This window comes from Lissotriton helveticus, chromosome 12 (genome assembly GCF_964261635.1).
Source record: "Lissotriton helveticus chromosome 12, aLisHel1.1, whole genome shotgun sequence".
Classification (NCBI taxonomy): Eukaryota; Metazoa; Chordata; class Amphibia; order Caudata; family Salamandridae; genus Lissotriton; species Lissotriton helveticus.
Window position 1 is genome coordinate 724,817,291 of NC_136073.1, and position 23,929 is coordinate 724,841,219.

Here is a 23,929-nt window from a genome sequence, read left to right on the forward strand (position 1 = left end):
ATAAAGAGGCAGAAAGTGTAGGATACACTATATGCCTCTTTATCTCATTCTTGCATATTTTTTTTCATCCATGCTTTGTCCTCCTAATGCATTTTACTTTCTTTATCGCCCTCCTTCTTTCTCTCGTTTCTTTCTACGTCTGTCTTGCTCAGGAGAAAAGTCTGATACAAGTCCCAGTCACTAAAACAAGTGTCGGTGTCCACCCCTTACAAACACTGATGCAAGTTAAGCATTGTGCTGTTGTAATTAAACACTAACAAGCATGCAGAAAACACAACCAGACCAAAGGAATGTACGGCAAACAGAAAGTCTATAATTGAAACAAAGGCAGGCGATAGCCTCGAAGAATGGTGTGCTACGGATTGTGAGGGTAACGCAAAAGGGTTTTTCTTGGTTCTCTTAACTTTTGATCCTCGGAACTGCTAAAAATCCGTTTTATTTTAACAGCATGTTGGTTTTCTGTGCACCTCTGCTCTGAATATTGTCTCCTATCGATCATACTGGTTGTTAATAATGTTCAACACCACTGTAGTAATGCTGCAAAGAAGGACCAAATTATGTAGGGGTTTGACTAAAAATATGTGTCAAGAAATTATAAAGTGTGCATCATTATGAACGAGGTTCTGAGGCAATATTATGTCGTTATCTTACTATTTTATTGTAAAACACATTAATCGTGTCTGGGTAAAAGATTCACCTTATTTGTACCAGTGTAACACATCAGAAACTTAAAATTGCCGAGTTCGTTTGCAATGAGTTGGCCACTGCGCTGGAGCGTCTGTTCTTTTTTAAAAAGGTAACTTCCTGTCCGTTTGAGGTAGAAACAATTTTTCCTGAAACCTGCAAATTGTGCTGCTTATGGTGGATTACCTGGCAAGTGTAGTAAAACCATAATTATCAGGAAACACTGCAGCCATAGGGCCGCATATTTCTAGTGGCTTGAGTACATTTTTTAAGCGTTACCGCCATAGTCATAATTTTTATGATTCCTTGTCCCATTTTTAAGTTTGCTTCTGCCTACCTTCTTTACCAAAAATAATAAGAAGATAAGTGCTGTGGTCAAATGTACCTCGCCACTTTGTCATCATGGTCTCTCAACCGTAGCATCGGTGCATTGTGGTCAGTTCCACTCAAGAGGCACAGAGTTGCTATTTGTGCTGGTCACAATAATAGGCAGATCACAGGCGCGGTCCGCATTTCGACATTTGCAGGTTGCATTGTTTGCGCTGCTCTCCTTACCAGTGAATGGCCGGGCTGTGTTTTGTTGGCTTGGTCCTGCCATGTGCTTGTCAGGCCTCCTTATCAGCTGTACACAGCTGTGCGCGTTATCTTCCTGTTTTTAGCAGGAAGTGGCTCAGATTAATATGCCACCGATGCTGAGACGAGGTTTGAAAGGGTTTGCTCTCTGGGTCCTATTCCACACTTACAATCAGTGCCTAGCTGCCTATACATAAAGATTGGACCCTGTGTTTTCTTTGTCAAGCTCGTGTTTGTCAATAGTACTCCCAGGAACCCTTGCAGGAGAGGGCAGAATCACGCAGTGCCTTTGCAGGTGTTACATGTGAACCTTTCATTGATACCTCTGGCTCCCGTATTATTCGAGTACACATTTTCTTGTCAGGCATGTTGCTCTCATCCCTTTAGGTCTGGCTTGACAGCGCTGACCTCTGCGTGACCTATTGTTACCAATACTTTAAAAATGCATTGTGTGGTCTTTAGCCCCACCCAAAGGAGTATTCTTTCTCGCACATTATGCTATTGGCAGTTTGGTTCAGTATTCAACCTCTTTGACAGCTCTTGTGTTGAAATGCACCAGGTACCATTTTACACCTCAAGAGTACAACAAATCATCACACCATAACAATTATCTTCAAGATGAAGTATTAGGAGAAAGTAAACGTTATGGCATTTTACCTGATTTTCTGAGGAAGGCATGGGAAATATGCTGTTCCGCGAGTTATGTCTTATCTGACTGCAGAAAGATCTAGATATCGGAACTGAAGGACACTCTCACCCATACAGGAACTTGGTCAAAGTATGTTTGGCTACTGAAGTATTATTGCAATATTCCCATGCATGTGAAAGGTTGGTTAGGCCGTGGTGGAATTGGAATACGTCACAGCTTGGTGAATCAATGATCAAATTGGTCTCTGGGCTCCCTTGTAGAAATTCACGTACTCGTGGGTTCTACAAGATACATTTGACTTCTGGTAGGTTTTACAGACCTCTATAAAACTGCATATGATAAAATCACTGTGACGAGGGGGACAAGGCCCTTATAAAGTCATAGAAACTATAGGGAAGACCACTTACAGGCTGCAATTGGAAGGGAGGAAAACACAGATTTTTCACATCAACTTACTAAGAAGTGGTTGGGAACTCCCCCCATATCATCCCACCTCACTACGCCAGCGGGAAACGACACGGAGACCACCCTGAGTGAACTGATTGTCAACGACGAATTATATCAGAATGAGCAAGAAGGACTACTAAAGACCATACGCCGGCCACCTTCCAGAGACTTATGAATGAGGTTTTACGAGGACACCAGGGATACAGTTCGGCATATCTCGACGACATCATTATCTTTAGCCCGACGTGGGAGGAGCACCTCCATCATCTGCAGGTCATACTCCAACAACTACGGGACGCCGTTCTCCACGTCAACGCCAAGAAGTCCAGGATAGGGTTTCAAAAGGTCAAATACCTGGGGTACTTGTTGGGACACGGAGTCATTGAACCCCAGATAGAGAAGGTGAGAGCTATCGCCGAAACCCCCTTTCCCAAGAATACGAAAGAGATGAGGGCATTCTTGGGACTGGTTGGCTATTATCGGAGGTTCATCCCTTCGTTTTCGGATGTGGCAACCCCATTGACGGATACGTTGAGGAAGCACTCCCGGCGACTCGATTTCCATGCTCCAACCCCAGCCATGTGGAAGGCCTTCCAGACGCTGAAAAAAGCCATCACTACAAGCCCAGTGCTCACGTCCCCGGACTTCACGAAACCCTTTATACTTCACACTGACGCTTCCGACTTCGGCATAGGGGCCGTGTTGTCACAGGACACGGGGGTTGGGGGTGAACGGCCTATCCTATACATTAGTCGCAAGTTGTTCCCCAGAGAGGTAAAATACCCTACGATCGAGAAAGAATGCCTCGCCATTCGGTGGGCTGTTGACAAGCTGCGGCATCTGTTTATTCTGTATACTGATCACGCCCCTCTGTTGTGGATGAGCAGGAACGCCTCTAACAACCCCAGGGTCATGAGGTGGTTCCTGCCCCTCCAGCCCTTCAGGTTTCAGGTCCGCCACCGGAGAGGGAAAGACAATGTCAACGCTGACTTTCTGTCTAGGTTTCCTCTCCCCGATCGGGAGAATCCTAGGGGGGAGGTGTGTGACGAGGGGGACCCGGACTCGGATCCCCCGGGCCTGCCTTTTCATGTGTCCCCTCTTTTTGCACAGAACACCGACTCCTGGAAGACCCCGGACGGGGACAGCTGTCAGCCCTGGACTTATACAGAGGAGCCCTGTTTCTTTAATTGGGCGGACCCGGTTCAGGGCCCCGCCCTCCATCAGACTGTAAAGCCCGGCCCTGCATCCACACCGGTGTGTGTTACACCTGGAGGAGGCGAGTGGAGACTGGAGAGCGAAGGCGGAGCGGAGCGGAGAACGAGCGAGGGCGGAGAGGAGAGGAGGACGAGCGAGGACGGAGAGGAGAGGAGGACGAGCGAGGACGGAGCGGAGCGGAGAACGAGCGAGGACGGAGAGGAGAGGAGGACGAGCGAGGACGGAGAGGAGAGAAGGACGAGCGAGGACGGGGAGGAGAGGAGGACGAGCGAGGACGGAGAGGCGAGGAGAAAGAGCGAGGGACGGAGACCCCTGCGAAGAGACCCGGTGGAGCAGAGAAGCCCGGAGAAGGAGCAGAGGAGGAGCGAGAACGCAGCGACACGCCAGGAGGCCAACGGGAAGGCGCATCGCCCAGCCACGCTTCCCAGGAAGTGTGGCTAGGACAGGTACGGTCTCGTTTCCTGGGCTGGGTGGGACGCAAGTGGGACAAGCCCCCTTGACCCGTTTTAGGAGTAACGGTGCACGCTCTAAACCCCCCTGTTTCCCCTCACGTCACCTCACAGAACTGCGGGGTTGTTTAAGTTGCACGTGTGCCTCCTCACCATCCCTTCCTTACTTTCAGTGGACCAAAGAGCGAAGGTACAATAGGTTTCTATTTCTCTTCTTTTCTTGGGTTTTGCTGACCTGCCGACCCTGCTGTCACAACGGCGGAAGCCCGAACTACATCACCCAGAAGACCCCGGGAGTTGAGACAGCGGGGAATCCTACGGGAGGCTACGGAAGACGTCGACAATCCACTACCATACTATAGAGTCCCTGTACAGAAAAGGAGACTGTATAAAACAATAAAGCCAGCACTACCTACAACCCCTTTGTCCGTGAATCTGTTCGACGACCCACCTGAAATCCCACAATCACATTGCAAGTAGGTGGCATCTTGAAACTAAGTGGCCTTTAGTGTCTTAAGGTGTCTTTTGCTTCTGCCAGTATTTTACTCCACCATGCAGAAATACCCCTGTTTAAGAAAGTTGTTTTTTCTTGGGAGATTACAGATTTTGCCAGTACACATTTTCTTGTTACTGTCTTTGTTGGCAAACAAAAAGCACATAGAGAGGCAGCAATAGAGATACTTTTACAATGCTTAAATACATCCAATGAGACACATGTCCACCTTTTGATATGAAAAAAGTCCTTCTTTTTATTATTGATATATCCTCTTGATAAAAGATGTATAAATCGACAGCCAATGTTCTTAACAAATGAAGATCAAAGAAACAGCCAACGCGTTTCGCCCGTAGGCTTCCTCAGGGCAAATTCTCAAGGTAATCTCAGTTAGACTGGTTTCCTCTTGAGTAACTATTCAAAACGTATCTGCTTGTTGATAAAGATATTCAATGCATGTAGTAACAGAAACGATAGAGATGAAACGTGAGATCACAGGGCAGATCCTTTCGGTTTATTATACCACGATAGTACTTTCTAAATTCTCGCTAATATTTCACAGTTGACAAACGTTTCGGCATTTTGGGTGTGTACTATGATATGTACCACTCCTGTAGATCCAATCTTACTCAAACCACCCCCATGAGGTCCATGGTCTCACGATTCGTCAGTTCCTCGGTGCAAATTTCGTTGGTCCTGACAAACCCTTATTGCTTTCTTTTTCTTTTTTTCCTATATCCGTTTGCAGTTTTTCTTCCATCAAAACTATCAGATACTCCTTCATCTGCAGGAGGATGTCCTTAAGTTCCTCGCTGCCGGGACCCACCTGGGAGGCACCAACCTAGACTTCCAGATGGAGCAGTACATTTACAAGAGGAAAAGTGATGGAATTTACATCATAAACTTAAAACGCACCTGGGAGAAGATGCTGCTGGCTGCCCGCGCCATTGTCGCTATTGAAAACCCAGCGGACGTGTGCGTCATCTCGTCCAGAAACACTGGGCAGCGTGCTGTCCTTAAGTTTGCATCGTCTTGCGGCGCTACCCCCATTGCCGGCCGCTTCACCCCTGGAACCTTCACCAACCAGATCCAGGCAGCTTTCCGAGAACCGCGCCTCCTGGTGGTGACTGACCCGCGAGCTGACCACCAGCCGCTCACCGAGGCCTCCTATGTCAACATCCCCACCATCGCCCTGTGCAACACGGATTCGCCCCTGCGCTACGTCGACATCGCCATCCCCTGCAACAACAAGGGAGCCCACTCTGTCGGTCTGATGTGGTGGATGCTGGCGCGTGAAGTGCTGCGCATGCGCGGCACTATCTCCCGCGAGCACCCGTGGGAAGTGATGCCTGATCTGTACTTCTACCGTGACCCGGAGGAGATTGAAAAGGAAGAACAGGCAGCAGCAGAAAAGGCCGTCACCAAGGAGGAGTTCCAGGGAGAATGGACCGCGCCCGTACCAGACTTTCCCCAGCCTGAGGTGGCTGACTGGTCCGAAGGAGTGCAGGTGCCCTCTGTGCCCATCCAGCAGTTCCCTGCCGAGCGTACAGACATCGCCATTACCCCCAAAGCACCTCAAGATGACTGGAGTGCTCAGCCTGCCAGCACCGAAGACTGGTCTGCTGCCCCTACTGCTCAAGCCACCGAGTGGGTTGGGGCACCCACCGAATGGTCCTAAATGTCTATTCCTGGCCATAACATCAGCTCTGAAAATAAACTTTTGAACTTAAAAAAAACAACAAAAAAAACTATCAGATACTTTATTGTTATACTCCAAGACTATTATCTGTTACACTCTTTTCAAGGTACCATTGCAATTTTTATGGATGTATACAATATTCATAGATTTGCACCAAATAAATAATCACTTTACTTTGTTTTGATTTTACCTCCACACGCCTTGAAGTGAACATTATAGTGTAATCTACAACAAGCAATATCTTTCTCATAATTTATCCTATACTTTTTCATGCTTCTCTGCGCATAGTATGTACACCCCAATACCTTCATGGCTACTCCCCAGTATACACATAAAGTTGACTAACCGCATCATGTTTTATCACCAAACTCGTGCACCTCTTGTTAGTAGATGAGAATGTAGACATTTGAATCTTTCTTGGGGAATGCCTAGATTGTAATCTGATGTGATTGTATAGCGTCTAGGAATATAATCAGGTTTAGCTGGGATTTGTCTCAAACTATCTTGTTGTCTCCATCAGCACTGTCCGCTGAAAGGGTTCCTCTTAATTGTAGTATTTTAATTGTGCCAGGACCCATCTTCCTTTTGAATCGCCTTTGACCTCTTAAGGCAACAGCCCCTTTCCACCGCCACTAAAGTAGCTGTGCCTTTACTGTTAGTCTTGAACATTCCATAGCTCCCACCTACCAGGAGTTGCACTAGCTTTTTTCTTTGCCTTCAATACAAAGAACACAGGTTGTACAGGTGAATTGCAAAGAACCCGGAAATGGGCGGGGCTAGTAGACTGCCTGCAGTTGGGGAAAGGCTGCAGAACCACCGAGGTGTTGGCCCCCTCAAAACGGGCAATTTGTATGCGCTCCCTGGGCAGGAAGATGCAACCTGGTGTTGCAAGCACCGCTCCCGAGTGCTGGAGGCTCGAGGGGAGGGAGGAGGGAGCACATTGGCCAAGCCTCTCCCTGGTCTCCTGTTGGAGGTGCTGCTGAAAACAATTAAGTGAATGCTGCTGGCGAAGGAGTGAAGTGCTCAGATGTGGTTTCAACAGAAAGAGATGGTTTTATGCATGGCAAGCCCCAGAGGGGAAACCAAAAGGGAAGAATTCTGGCAAACCATCTGTCAGAAGTAAAGGCATGGCATGCCACAAATAGTAGTTTAAAATAATTACAAACTTAGAAGAAGGGCTCCACGTAGAAGATGGAAGGAAGTGTCTGTATTTTTCCTGATTTAAAATGATTGGATAGTAACAGTGGGGGCGCGGTGTGGGCACCCACATGGTGCAGCTATATGAAAAGGTATAGCCTTGGGTAGTGGGTATATTAGATCCGTGGTGATGACCAACACTCTGTACACTGGTACAAATGCAAAAATGGGCAATGGCTGTTCCTGAGGAGGTGTATCCTGGAGCCGAGGAAGTGCAATGCAAGTTAGCATCCAGAAAAAAGTATCAAAAAGAGCTAGTCACAATAACAGCCACATGGCACTGTGAAGTTATACCAGTACCAGAATGCATGGCGTTTAAATACAATATGTTGTGTTATTTCACTATTTTGTATGTGCATAGCGCCATTGTAAAGGCACTACACTGTATTCCAGTCCTAGATACTATTTCGTGTGATCTGTCTCTTGGAATCATGATTTGCAGGTACATGTTGTTTAGTTGCTGTGTGTGGTTAGTATGTTCAGCAGAATCTGAGCAGATTTTTTCAGATCTGGCCAGTCTGGTATCCACGCACCACATTCCAGGCCAGTGTCTTCTGATGCAATGTCGTTCGTGGGATGATGTTGGGTTATGTTCATAGTCGTTTCTAGGGTGTATGTTAGTGCGGTGCATGACGATGTGTTTGATTAGTTGTGCTTTGCCATCTTTATAGCTTTAGAGCAGTGCTCTGCACATAAAATGGACAGGGTTCTGCCTGGTATGTGCTGTATGAGGGTGGCTGTATGTGAGACTACAATTATAGGGTGCAGTAATTTGATTAAGGGTATTTGTAGAGTGCAGCAGCAACGTCTTAGGAAGTTACTAAAAACGGACAAACAGCCTCAATCAAATCAATTGAAAACAAAAAAGTAGTATCCTGTTTCCTAAAATACTCTGATGAGGTTGGGCACCCAGGGATGGCGGGAGAAAGTTCTAGGCTTTGGCAGGCACCATAGCCAGGGACCGGCTGGTCTTGCTTTCCAGTTTGTTGTAACTTATACCAGAAAGGCGTGCTAAGATCTCAGTGCACGAGAAGGCTAACACCAAGCAATGAAAGCAGCCATGCAGGGTTTCTGACTGGGGTTATTGGTTGTTTTATGGCACAAACATAGTGTGTTGTTGTGGCCTCTTCCGGTAACTGGTACCCAGTGAAATTTAGTCAGCGCATTAAAGATGGATGCCATTTCCCTTAAACTAAAGACCAACCTTGCTGCAGAAGTCTGTAGCATCTGTGCTCTTTGTAGGGGGGATTTAGGGAATCCCATGAAAAAAAGAGTTGCAGTAGCCATGCTTGATTAAGAAGAGCTTGTATCTGGCTTTTCTTGAAGAGGAAGGTAGAAAAGGGAGTATTGTTCTAATAATACTCAGCAGACAAATACACGTGTAGCAGATATTCTTATCGACAGATGGACTTAATATGTTCCACAAGAGACAGGACTGAGTCAACTTTGAGCCTGCCACAATCAAGATGGCAGCACTTCTAAAGTCTCCGACCACCAGCCCAATATCCAAGTGGCTCCCGAATCAAGGACTATTTCCTTTTGTCGCTTTTTAACAATGGTGTTGGGTGCACCACACTTCCGGATGTCCAGCAACTCCCTGGTGTGGTACACTGGAGGGTGTTACCAGCGAGGTGTATGAGCTGTCTATAGTATACCGGTAGAGATAGCGCTGAGTTTCGCTTTGGGTGTTATGTACAGCCAGAAATAGCTGATTTCTGAGCCTGATTTAGGTATTTGCCTGCATTTATATTAAATACAATCCCACTAGTTATCTGCCATCACTATGCACTTGGCAGTACATTACTTTCATTTATTGACTTACACAATTAACCTCCGCTATGGGGGATCTAGATTTTTCACCTCTCGCTTCAGTGTCGGAGTAGTCCTCTGGGGCCTGCATGACTAGAGGACAGTCAGGCGTCCTTGTAATAAGTATAATCGTTGCCCTGGGTGGGTCAGTAATCGTGTACTGCTACAAGCTCATTTAGTTGCCAAGTACCTCCTGATTTGTGGTCAGCTGTGAGGAGTTGCGAGATTGTGCAGTCAGTCTTGCTCTTGGGTGGGGCTGTTGCGCAGAATGAATAGTTCAAACCGCAAATGCTTCTATCTCCTTCAGGTTGAACCCTTTTAGGATTTTACTCAATCATTAGCTCTTTTAAAATTGGTAAAATAGGGTTTGTTGGGTTGCATAGTGATAAGCATCTTATACCTTTGTTTCCCTTGATGGGCTGCTGAATCGGGTGTTAAAGTTCCCCATTTGTCTTCCAAAACCTGTTCACACTCAGGACACAACTCAGACAAAATACATTTATGATGGTCCTTTAAGTGAGTCACATGGAGCTGGGCATGGATGGGAGCTGGGCTGGACAGCCCATGCCTCTTGCATGCTGTTGCTCTGCATGGCACATACTGAATGCTGGCGGGGCCCATTGCTTAGATCGCAATGTCTCACACGGTTGGGATGGTTTGCCTGGTCTGGACCCAGTTTTGCATAAAAATAGCTGTCCAAGTCAGGATGTGGCTGGGACTCACTCTCTCCCACCAGCTCGGGTTGTTGCATTATCATAGTGATTTCTTGATCCTCCCAGCCTACTTCTTACAAAAGGGCATACTTTGTTACTTTTTACATACAGTCTGACGCCCTCTGCTGGTGCCAACCGATTGGCTGCTCTGTCTTTCCTTGTCCTAGAGAGGGCGCTGAGTGGTACATTTCCAGCTCGGTTGCTAATGCTCCTCCTCAAATGTCTATCTTGGCCAGGAGCCATGGATGAATGATTTCATCAGGATGGGCAGGAGAGGTGTCAAAGTCACCCAGAGAATACATCACCGTGGATAACTCATAATGTTGTGCGTTGCCAGGGTCCATTTTTACACGAGCCGCACAGGAAGCCACACTTGCCTCCACTAACTTTGATCTTATAGTTTTTAAGTTCAGCCTAGCGGCAATGCGCATGCACTGCTCTCTCTGCGAGGCATGCAGTAGTCGAGTATGCTGTGGAAGCCTCGCCTTCTCTCCGCCCATATTTTGATTGGCTAGTGTCATGTCCTTGGTAAATGTTGGCTTCCGATTGATAATGAGGCGTGTTAGTCTCTCTGTGTTACTGCCCTTTAGCCATATGTTACCTCCCATGAGGACTGGATCTTTTACTTGTGGCATTACACTGTCTCCTTCATAATTCGGTAAGCACTTTTTTTTTTTGTAGAGCGGTCTGCTTTTACTTTAGCGGCCGCGCTTGTTTATTTAATTAATTTGCCACGGGGGCCGAAAGGGAGCGTTTCTACTCTCTACTCTAACTAGTGTTTGCAATACAATAGGATTCGCATTTACGTGAGTTTGAGCTATTGACATTGCAAATAACAATGCCTTTTATTTTTGTTTTAAAATATAAATAAAAGGCATTGTCATTTATAATGCCAATAGCTTAAACTCGCGTAAATGCGAGACCTATTGCATTGCATGCTTGTTTACAGTACAATGGGTATAGGAAACAGCATGAAGAAGATGAAAAGGCCATAAAACTGAAAGAGATCTTTGTAAGAAGCACAGCCTGTGTAACTAAGCGTGCAGCCTAATGCACATGAAATAGAATCCTGTGATTGACTAATCCATACATCGATTCTTACCAGGCGAAGTATAATCGTAATCAGCTGGATATTTCATTTGATTCTTTTATTAGTGCACCTTTATCCTGGGCCATAATCAATAAAACACGTAACAGTGTAAAAGTTATTCTTTTGGAATGTATATCATCATCATCATCATCATCTTTATTGCGGCTATTTCAGCCAAAAAAACACAAAAAAATAGTATTTTACAGTTCACTTAAAATATAATTAATTACGGCACTCAGAAGTACAACCAATTGACATGTACAAATTACACAAGCATCAGAGAATTACAAGATGGAAAGCGCTTTAGCGAGTTAAAATCTTTAAATGTATAGTGCTTTTAGCCCAGGGCACCAATGCGAAACAGAAGCCACCGTGTCGCTTTGATCCGTATCACAAAGTGGACTTTTGGTGTCATTGCTTTGCAATGCCTGTGTGTGACAGGCAGACTACTACAGTTTTATTTTCCTTGTGAACTACAGAAAAAGGACCCCGTAGTGCCCTCATTGAATGCCCACTTTTTTCATTACCAGGTCCCTACCCTGGCAGGCAACGGCCTATAAGAGCATTGGGAAGACCATGGCCAGAAACACTCAGATTTACTCCTTGCAGTTTTTTTGTAATCAAAACCCTCAATATTTCTTCGTAATTTGAAGCAGTCTCACATTGTATGTAAGCAATATCCTTCGGTAAATATGGGAACTGGCTGGCGGGCAATATTGCTTCGAACTTCAATAACATCTTCCTTCGCAGCCACATGTTGATTACTGGTGAAAAGAATTCAGATAGGTGCTGCCGCAGATTTCCTTCGATTTTGATGAAATGCAAGGGGGGTTCGCTGTTAGTAGTAAGATCGTGTAAATGTTACTGTGGTATTCGGCAAAAAATCTTCCACAGAAATATGGAGACCGGCAGCATCAGTGAAATGAAATTGTCTCTGGTGGAAAACCCAGTTGGCCAGCTCCAAAGTACTTCCACTAGTTCCAGCTGTGGAATGTGTGTGGAGATTGGACTAAATATGTCAGAAAAACAATGGCAATTCTACTCTTTAGAAAAGATTGTAACTAAAATAAACTGGTCTTTTAGTTGAAATGAAGTTTCCAAATAAAACAACCAGTTTCAATATGCAAACGAAATCATTCGGAAAAATCTTATATCCAATAGAAATTCTTGAATCTAATAAAAACCAGTTGTGACTGGCGAATTGGAATTATACCTGGGGCATACAAACCCGGTGATTCTCACTCCTCTGCAAGAGTAAAATTGCTCTTATATCACAAAGAAAGTAACGAATCCACGATACATGCCAATTCTGTATGTTTTTCCCTGCATAACAACATGTCTTATTATGGGCAAGAATTCTCCTATGCATTAAGTTAAGTATGTGACACTGTATGTTCAGCAAAATATGTAACACGGTGAGCTGTCTCATAATCTAAGGCTTATCATCCGTCCACTCTTGTATAGTTTTACACAAACTCTAGATCACAGATGAAATACTGTCCTATAAGAACGTTAGCACCATAATATCAACCCCATATATTGCCGCAGCAGAGTTAATAATAGAAATCTAAACTTTCCTTGATCATTTTCGGGAATCAATATTATGGTCAAGATATATCCGTGGATCGATATTACATGAGTCGATAATGTGACATGCAACTGATCTGCATAGTATTATCTGTGCAATTGTCAATTACAGCAAAGAAAAATTGGCAATATGTGTGGAATTTTCCCCTCTTGTACTCGATACCGAGAAGTGAGGTCGTTGACGTTCTACAGAAAGTATGCAGGAAGTAGGCAATGCATTGTGAACACCCACGGATTACCGACATACATAAACAGTAAACGTGTTTGGATATTGCAATCCTAGGAGCATAACCATTTCCTTAATCTCTAATAGATGTTGTGGTCTGCTTTTCCATTTAAACTTTTTCTGATTCCATATCACTAAGTTCTTTCTTAATATACTTGTGTCCCTTCTGCCCAAAATTGTAGAATAGTTTAAAAGTTAAAAAAAATAATAAGACGAGATATCAAGGAATCTGTGGAATGGTGGCCCACAATCGACTTGTATTATGTTTCTTATTGTGTTGTTTACCCTCTGGAACTGGGGAAAGGTTATGCAGTATAACTGTGATGTTCACTTCTATTGCCTTGCAATAAAGAGGTTGAAGCTAAAAAATACAATTCGATATAGAAGTGCCAAGCAATGGGAAATGATTTGGGAGCAAAGGTGCAGTTCACCGACAATAGATGTCAAAAATTATTTTGAATCATTGGTTATAACATGTGTGTACATTTCATACTTTGTACTGTCCAAGCATGTGTTACTGGGTTAAAAAAATAAAATCCCAGATATTTTTAGGATTTTGTTTTTTGAGACGAATTACTAGTGTTCCTACTGTCCTCCACCTCGAGCCCCAATGAGAGATAAAAATGCAAAAATCCTTCATACCTAAGCACTATATTAAAAATAGTAATGGAAAACTTTGATAAAATATCAGTAGTGTTTCCTAGATCAATATCTAACAAACATGGTATGTCTGTTTTCTTTGCTTTTAAGGAACCACAAAGAAAATAAAAGAAGCGAAGAGATAATATCACCCTAATGTCCAGATCAGAGGTTTTTAATCTTTTCTGTAATAAGAGCTACTTGTGATCAATGAAAAATCATTCCGAGCTCAATCAATCAAACATTTATAGAGCAAAGCAAATCATCCGTGAGGGTCTCGAGTTGTTAGGGATGCTGGCTGCTGCATGGTGGCTTCTTCATTCAAACATCCAGATCTTGAGTTCATTTGAATTGCTGGAGCTACTGGGTGGTCCAGATGTGCAGGGAAAGGTTGTTCCAATCCTTTGCCGCCAGATGCGAGAAAGTGTGTCCTCTGCTGTTGATTCAGCTGATCTGGGGAGAGTCTGCAAGGAATAGTGAAGCAGATCGAAGGTGTCTGGTTGTGGTCAATGGTCAGGCGTTTGTTGATGTATGCTGGTCCTTCATTGTGCAGGGGTTTGTAAGCGTGGGTCAGCATCTTCATCTGGCATCTCTTCTGGATCAGATGCCAGTGTAGTGCCTTATGGTGGGGTGTGATGTGGCTCCTTCTGGGGAAGTCGAGGGGGATTCTTAGCACTGAGTTTTGTATTGTCTGTAGTCCCTTCAGGAGGTGTGCAGTGATTGCCACTTAGAGTGTGTTCCCGTAGGCCAGCCTGCTGGTTATGAGGGCCTGCATGACGGTCTTTCCGATGTTGAATGGGTGCCATCTTGTGGAGCATGCGGAGGGTGTGGAAACAGACAGATGAAACTACGTTTCCCTGTTTCTTCATAGATAACTTGCTGTCCAGGAGGATGCCGAGGTTGTGGGCGTGGTCTGTCGGGCGGGGTTGGGGGAGCTACTAATATTATTAGAGTGACTAACAGTGACTATCATCAGGCAAGGTTGCATTAGTGGGCGCTGTATGCAAAATTACGAGCAGAGATGACCTCAATTCATCAATCATGGATGCTAACAGTAATGTAGAAAAGACTTTGTCAAACTGAAATGTATCCTAGTGGGTAATACAGAACAGTCATACCTGAAAGGGCAATGCCCTTATCACCAAGGTAGTAATAATAGGAATAAGTCTCCCTAACGCTGCATGCTTTATTGCTTAAATGTCAGCTTTAATATATTTTGGCAATTCAACCATTATGCTCAAAACATCAACTTGTGAGTTGTGAACATTTTCATTTCAAAATAAGTAATTTCTGTTTTTCAAATGTTCATATTTGATACATGTATATTATATCAGCCATGCAAAATGTGGTGTCTTAAATAAATAAATTGACGAGATAAACTCATTTAGTAGGTTCTTTTGTTTATTGTATGCCAAACGAGCCACCGCTCCTCTCACTAAGCCAGAGAGGTACCAACTGCCTAACCACAGAACCCAAACCCCACCAGCCCCATTACAACAGCGAGGTTCTAGACGATATGCACCTAACAAGCATATCTAAATACAACATTACCTCTTTTTTTTAAATAATGAGAATACTATACAGAACAAGAAAAATAAACAAGAAACAAAAATAACGCAAAATAAGATAAACAAAGTTAAGAAACATTAGTCATAATCAACGTAGCTTCCAAGGAAGACGGGTCACACGTGCAGATTTTCTTATAGCAGGATTGTTCATCTCACTCACAGGAAGCACACTATGTGACCCACATCCATTAGAACCCACATCATGTACACGTGAAGAACCCTTAGCTTGAGTACCATCTAAAATGGGATTCTTTAAACAGGTAAAATTGTCATTTCCTCCTTTTACCTTGACAATTTTACCAACATTCCACCAATGTCCACCTTTAACCATGACAGCACCACCATAAACTTTTTCAACACAAACCGCTTCACCAAAAGTATCACAACCTTTCTTAACCGACCTGTAATTTTTGATGTGAACCATATCACCAGGCAAAACATCATTTTCTTTTGCTGATTTTTTAGCATTGTATCTAACAGCCATTTTGTCCTGAGCATTTTTAACACGCGTTTCTAACACTGAATTGTCAACACCACAAGAATTTTTTTGACAACCCATTCTCAACAACCAAGCAGGGTAGAGAGTGGAAGTTGGTAGCCTGCCCCTGAGAGAAACAAACGGTGCAATTTTAGTAATGGAATGTGGAGTTGTGCGATAATACCATAACATTGATCTTACAGCATTTTCCGCATCAAAATTGTTATTCTTAGCCCATTTAATGCACTCCACAATCACACGGTTCATTCTCTCAACAAGACCGTTAGTTTGAGGATGTCCAATTGAACTCCTCCAATGTTTCACACCAGATTCAGACAAAAACATGATTAACAAATTGAACTCCATTATCCGAAACTAAAGCTTCAGGAAACCCTTCCCTCATGAAAATTTCTCTAAGAAATAAAATGGCACTGTTGGCAGTAGGATTAGCACAAAACTTTACTTCTGGCCACTTACTATGAAAATCCATCAAAACAAAAGCAAAACGAAGATGATATGGAAGAAAATTGAATGGTCCCACCAAATAAATACCCACTTTCAGCCAGGGTTTAGAAGGAAAAGCGATAGGTTGTAGAGGGGGAGCAATAACCTTCAAACCTTTTTCAGCCCCAGAACAAACACAACACTCCTTGACTCTTTCATCTACATCACTATCCATGGACGGCCACCAATAATGTAATCTCAATCTCCTCTTTGTCATAGTAACCCCAAGGTAACCATCATGCGCACAATCTATCAATTTTATGCGTAGCTTGATAGGGGGAATACACCTGCCCTCTCTCATGACAATAATTACAAAAAGGGGGTGGTGATGGACAGAGTATCTGAGTTAATCAGAACACTCCTACCCAGTCAACAGATCAGGGCTTGATCCATCACCGTTTTTTAGCTCATTGCACCATCCCAGTTCAGAACCTGGCTATATGCAAATTAGTCTGTCCCTGGCCCAGTGCATCATGGGAACAGGGCAGACCAAACTACCAAGCCAATTCTTCACTGGAAAGGAAACAAGCTTCCGGGGACCGGTTTCTGGCATTACAGTCGTCTTCGGCCCGGCTTGCTTGAATCCTGATGGTGCAATGAGCAAGGGACTCATGTCTGAGCATACCCTTCCACACTCATGGTGGCCAAAATAATTACAAAAAGGGGGTGGTGATGACAACACCATATTCAATGGATAAATCTTCTGAAACCTTCCAAAAGGGTTGAATATTGAACGGCACATTTTTTTCCTTTGGCCAACCGCCCACAATGTACTCTTTGACCTTATTAAGAGTAACATCAGCATTCACCGCATCTTTCCATTCATTCTCACTGCACGCCATATTCTCAATAGCATCAATTGCAGCTATAAAACAGTCTTCTTTATCTTCATCCAAATCCAAAGGTTCATCATCTTCCAAAGGAAGTCTGGAGTGGGTAGTGAGACGCGCAATACGAGGAGTGGCGTACTTAAGCCGATCACCACTTAAAATGTAAACCAAAGGTTTGTGATTAGTCTGTATAACGAATCTTCTTCCCCAGATATAGGTCCTGAACTTCTCACAAGCCCAATAGCAGGCTAACAATTCCTTTTCGATAACCGAATAGTTAACTTCGGGATCTCTTAACACCCTGGAGGCCTAGCTGATAGTGACTTCTTTATCATCAGACTTCTGAGTAAGCACCGCCCCTAATCCATAATTACTCGCATCAACAGTGATAGTACAACTAACATTAGGGTCATAAGCTTTTAAGGTCTTAGCATTGATCATCTCCAACTTAACTAAATTAAAAGTTTGCTGACAATTTTCATCCCACACAAAAGTGACACTGGACCTGAGCATGTTAGAAAGAGCCTTCATTTTGGTAGCGTAATCAGGAATGAATCGTGAATAAAATTCACATAAGCCCAAAATCATACGTAGCTCATCTTTATTTTTAGGAGTAGGACATTCTACTACAGCTTTTATTAAGCCAGGTCTGGGAGAAACACCATCACCAGAAACCAAGTGTCCTAAAAACTCAACACCCTCTTCCAAAACTCACACTTGTTCTTCTTCACTACAATCCCTTTCTCGTCAAACTTCTTTAGAACTGACTTGAGAGTAGAATCATGTTGTTCTAAATACATATAAAAAATCAATACATCATCTTGGAATATAACCACTCCCTTAATGTCCTTAAGTACACACTGCATGACTCTTTGGAACACCGAGGCCCCCAAAGCAAGCTCGAAAGGCATCCTGCAAAATTGAAATGTCACAAACGGAGAATTGAAAGCATTATAGTATCTTGACTCATCATCCAACAAGATTTGGTGGTATGCCGAAGCTAAATCAATCTTCAAAAACCACTGAGCATCTCTCAATTCTTCTAGTAAGTCTCCTATTTTTGGAAGAGGATGAGCATCCACCCAAATCTCCTTATTAAGACTCCTGAGATCAATGCATAGGCGAATCTCGCCATTCCTCTTGCGCGCAACTACCAAGGGACTAAGCCACAAACTTGACTCCACAGGCTCAATAATGCCACTTTCCTCCAATCTCTCCAATTCAGCCTTAAGATCAGCTCTTAAACTAAAAGGAACAGACCTAACCTTGTGTTTCACCGGCACAGCATTACCCTTGACTTTGATCCTATGTTTAAAACCAGCAATTTTGCCAAGGGAATCAGAGAAAACACCAGGAAACTCCTTCTCGAGACACAACGGATCGGGCAAATCCTGCACCACTAACACCTGTTCTCTGGCCCCTGGTCTCAACACCATCCCAAAAAGTCCCTGATGGTACCAACCTAGTATGTTCAGACCACGTGCCGCTACATAAGTTTTGCCATGTATCTTTCTTCCCTTAAATTCCAAAACGTCTTCTATGTAGCCTTCCAAATCAATTTTGCGTCCCTCATAGGAAATAGGTGCTCTATCCGGAGGAAACAATTTCCTATCCTCCCACGATTCCTTGAACAAATCAAAGGTAATCATAGTTATTCTAGCTCCTAAATCCACAAGAAGCTTTAAACTCACATCACCTATTAAAACATCCACATAGGGATCTATACATTCTGAAGGATCACCCGACACAACACCATCATCCGTGACAGTAACTATCATGTCCTTACAATTTTGGACGATATCATTCTCAGAAACATGTTCATCTTCCACAACACAATTAACATTTTCAGCTTTATTCACATTAGATTGGCAAACTTTCGCCAAGTGACCGATCTTGCCACACTTGTAACATTTGGCATTCTTCCCAGGACAAAACCTATTTTCTTTACCATGTGGAGAATAGCCACATCTGTAGCATATATTCGTTTTTTTTAAAGTGCCTTTTTCATTAGCCTTTTCTTTCCTAGAATTGCTAACCTTAGACAGAGAAGAAACTACAGCATTGACATTATCCTTGTTAGCACAAATCACACTTAATTCCTTGATAGAACTCTGAGCTTGTTCAAGACTCTTTGCCACTCTTATAATCTCTTCAAGCGTGGGATTACCCATCGTGAGTAACTTTTGTTGTATATGTTTGTCACTGCAACGTGCAATAAATTGGTCTCTAACCAACTGATCACGAAATTCACCAAATTGACATTTAGCACACAGTTTGCGTAAAGCACTTAAATACGAATCAACATCCTCATTTTGTAGTTGCGCTCTCTTAAAAACATTGTGCCTCAGCACCACCAAACTTGGTTGAACATCAAACTTAATAACAAGTTTCTTAACAGTTTCCTGATATTCATCAACAACTTCTCCTTCATTTAGAACCAAATCAGGTAAATGTTTGTACACCTCCCTCCCTTCAAACCCCAAACAGTTCAAAAGCAATAACTTTTTCCTTTCAGCCCTATATCGTGATGCACCTATGGCACCGATATAGGTCTCAAAAGCATCAAACCACTGCCTCCATTGTATTTGTGGTGTGCCAGGACTTTCCAGAAAAGGTGGAGGTTGATATACCGATTGCATAGTGGTTCTCAAAATGTAGCTTCCCTATAAACAGAACAAAAAAAAAAAAAAATAACACCAGAAATTAAACCATGTAAGGTTAATAAGGCATTTCAAAATGACAGATAGCAACAGCAAAAACAACACCCTAGAAATGTAGGATACATTTGTCAGGTTAATAAGGCACTTTAAAATGGCTAGGAAAAGATAGCAACAGCAACACAATAGATGTCCAGGTACTAGTAATCAAAAGAGAAACTGGAACCGTGTGCACAAATAAAACACAGTTCCCAGAAATACAGCTTTCGTACTCCCAAGGGTCCTGAACCAAGTTCACACTCCTTTACCGCCAATGACTTCTTGCTAGAATGTTAGTAGACTCCTTACTACAGAATCAGTGTCGCGTTGCACATTAGACACCTTCAAACGTGGCTTCAACTCCGCTAAGAATCAGCTTTTGCAGCGCTGATGAAGAAAAGGAAAAAGCCACCCCTAAACTTCAGACATGCATACGCTCAATGTCGTGACAGGCAGGGTCATGGACGACGCGTTGCTGATTCGATGACGCGTTGCTGACTCGCAGAATCCCCTCGCATATTCCAACGCATCATTATTTGCTCTCGGCGCTCCACAAAGAAAAATCTCGTCCCCCAACAAATGCCAGGAGCTCACAACCAACGCCAGGAAGAACACACAAGGAGATTCACGGAGATCCGCTCACACTACAGACGCAAGAACATCCGAAACCGGCAAAACTCACCCCCGACCTCCTCACCTCACAGTAAAGTCCAGAACTGAACCTGCCGCTGGGGAAACGCGGGGATTTCCCTTCCAATTAACACAGCCGCTGGAGGAGGTAGGAGAGGGTTTTAATTTCTTGTTAACAGCAAGGAAACCTCTTAAAAACGAAATATACGAAGTCAAGTATATTTCATTTACATTACACCTCTGTAAAGTCCAATAATCTTCTTTTTCAGGAACATGCCTCAAACTTGTACCGTTGCAGTAGCTCATTATACCAAGACACCTCGTCGCCAAAATAATGTGGTGTCTTAAATAAAGAAATTGACGAGATAAACTTAGTAGGTTCTTTGGTTTATTGTATGCCAAACGAGCCACCTCTCCTCTCACTAAGCCAGAGAGGTACCAACTGCCTAACCACAGAACCCGAACCCCACCAGACCCATGACAACAGCGAGGTTCTAGAAGATATGCAACTAACAAGCATATCTAAATACAACACAAAGGATTTTATGGTAGGCATCTCCTACCATATAAACACACACAAGGCTACTTGCAGGTAGCTGGAGAGCATCTTGAAGCTCACTAGCTGCTTGTTGGAGAACTCTGGTCCAGATAGTGCACTGTTTGGAATGTCAGACTTTTGGAACCAGGGAGTGCTGCTCTGTATCAAAACAGCCTGGGTCAAGGAGTCGTGCATTTTTCCGTGCCAGTTCAAGGCAAGGATTACGGTGAAACTGGAACTCCCATGTTCTACTACATTTCAGAGGTGATTGATTTGTATTATGTAGCCTTAATACCTTTTTTATGTGTCATAGTTCAATAATTATCATGAAGGCAGGTGGGATTTCATTGGGATCTACAATCATATCATCAAAACTTGACATTACTTATGATGATGTAAAATTGTAGACTGTCGTGAGGAAGAAACTAATCACAATCCTGCAAACTCGCCCCCCCCCAAACTGACAGCCAGATGCAAGACCTTAAATCATTAAATAATACCAGTATATGCATTTGCGGATTTTTGTTGGTTTCCGAGCTTGCTTCCCCACTGGCCTCGAGTTGCACTTGGAAGCCCTTTGTATATGGGCAAGATTCTGTGAATGGTGGTCCAGAGCTCTGAGGTCTGCACTGATATTGACCATCTCCTGTTCTCAAACGAAGGAACGTCAGAGCTGGTAGCGGATGATCTGTAGATATCTTTGGGAATGCAGGGGCGGTGGAGGAGCATTGCTGGTTGCACTACTCTAAGAACTTAAGTATTTTCAGATTAAATGACATTTAAACGTGGGTTCAGATTTAAAAAAGATTCTTTTATCATTTGGGAGCCACTATATCTGTAGCCCAACTGGCCATGCATGTTGCCATTTCATGGTGCATGGTGCCTTATACCGGGGGTGGGGGGGGGGGGTTATGTTGTCTGAACTTGTGGAAATCCAAGTTCAGCTAATTGCATCAATACATTAGAGTGCAATCCAGAACTAAATTTACCCCCCCCACTAAATTTACTATATCCCTTGCCAAGACAGGCTGGAGAACAATTGAGCCTCAATGAGATGTTAGGCACTCATAGACTTCGAAAAATGAGTCTGTTTATTGGTTGAGAAAATATATCTTTTTGAAGGAATGACTGGCTGTAGGGTCTGGAATGGGATTAGTCAAATGTATAACATGGTAAAGGAACCATTTGCCTGTGGCTGAATGAAAATTGATGACGACTCTCCTTGATATGCCTTATTTCTGTGGACTCGGATGAACCTTAAGAGAATAGAGTTCCATGGACTTACGCTGACATTTAAAGTATTAAAAGGAGTTGGTTGCAAGTGAATACATAGCGAGGCAGGAGTAAACTCGCCTATGAGTTTATGCCAGACGGAATACAGTTATTGCTCTGTCAACATGCCGTATAGGTGACAACTCTTGAGAGAAAACAGCCAAGGAAATAAAATCAAGTGATGCTTAATTTATATTGGGATCCTTTTCTCCAATTTTCGAGGTGTTACTGCTACATTTTGGCCTTGTAAATGCAGTTATATGTTTAGACTGCTTCCTCTGCATTGTTCTTGTTTGTTTGAGGGGAAGGACAAATTACATTAGAGTTTTTCGCCTATTGATCCTTTTACTCCTTGTTTTTAACTCACACATCTTTTGATTTTTGCACTGCACTCGATCCCATCTTTATCATTTGTTCATGGGTACCTTAGCGATTGATGGTGCGACCCAATTGAGTAAGGGCGATGGATGGGTCTCATTGATCAAGAGACATACCACTCCATTTTTGGATGACCAAATGAGAACACTTGATCTACATACCTATTTGATGGGAATCCAACACATCTCTGTACGGGTCTTACCAACAATCTCAGTAGGTCCTTCGACAGGTTTGTCCTGGCACACATTCTGATATAGAGACTTATGTAGCTCTATTAGCGCCTAACTCACTTATGTAGGAGTTTGGCAGCAGCTCGGAGTACTTGAAGCTCCGTTATAGACCCCCGGTTCTTTTGTTGTTAGGATTACAGTTAGGGGGATACGAACTGGGCAGGTCTTTAAATTTCCCTCAGACCCTTCTTCAATTGTTTGTGTTTTACTGTTACTGCTACACAGACAAGTATCCGTTTACCAAACACTTTGCATCTTGGACTCGACTTCAAGGCACAGGGTAAAACTCAAGCGGTTCAGCGAACGTTGCCACAGACCCTTCTGTGTTTAAAAGTTTCTTCAAAATTCGCCCTTCAACGCCCATCAAACGTTAATGCTTAGCTCGGTTGTACCATTGCTGAGGCAACCCATGCTTATCATGTCCTGAGAGATCCACCATTACCCGAGTCATGTCCTTCTTACGTGAGCAGATAGTCCGATTAAAAAGTAACTTAATTTATGGGAAACAACTGGAGAACCCTTGACCCACAACAAAAAGGAAATCCTTCTTGATTAGCAGCTGCTGATGTAACCCTGCCTGATGGCACAAAATCTTCAGTGCTCAATTGCAGGTCTTTCTCTATCGGAAAAAAAGCTTTGGTAAAGCCAATAGGTCTTGCATGTGAGAGCTGCTGGTTTTGGCAGTGTTTTGTAGCCAAGCTGTAAAGCTAAACTAATTTTAAAAAGCACTATACGCAGCCAGGACTGATAAACTTTTTTTTAAAGTGCATTAGTGCTGGTTGAATAAAAGTCCTTTCTTATTTCTTATTTTTATTTTTAGCCATGCTGCACTGCTATATGGCATGGCTACAAATCATTGGCAAAGTGTGCCCGGACACGGACACAAATTTTTCAGTTTCTTCATCCGTTTATTGCTGTGCCGACATAACGTTTCAGCTCCTGCGAGACTTGATCACATGAGATATATATATATATATATATATATATATATCTCCACTCACGAAAAAATATAATCTGGCACTCCGCTTGGTAGATGAAATTAGTTTATTTAACACACTAAGCTTGTGTTGCATATATATATATATATATATATATATATATATATATATATATATATATATATATATATATATATATATATATATATATATATATATATATATTTAATAAATAGTCCAAGTAACAGCGCTCTCTCAGTTTGTTCCAGTTGCCAAGATTTTAATACCAGTTACATGTTTCGGGTAACACAGTCCCCTTGCTCACACACCGGTCAGTTGGTTGCACTGTCATACATTTAATGACTAGACATAGTTGAAGGACAATTCACCTCTCACA

General features: G+C 43.1%; 1 protein-coding gene and 1 pseudogene across 5 annotated transcripts in view; both read left to right on the forward strand.

The window, feature by feature from the left end:
- Positions 1 to 23,929, forward strand: part of ARHGEF2 (Rho/Rac guanine nucleotide exchange factor 2) — an 876,584-nt gene that overhangs the window by 220,895 nt on the left and 631,760 nt on the right. The window lies entirely within an intron of this gene.
- On the forward strand, positions 2,525 to 6,253 carry LOC144798112 (small ribosomal subunit protein uS2 pseudogene; annotated as a pseudogene). Its single transcript, XR_013603487.1, has 2 exons — positions 2,525 to 3,127; positions 5,259 to 6,253. The product of XR_013603487.1 is annotated as a small ribosomal subunit protein uS2 pseudogene (transcript).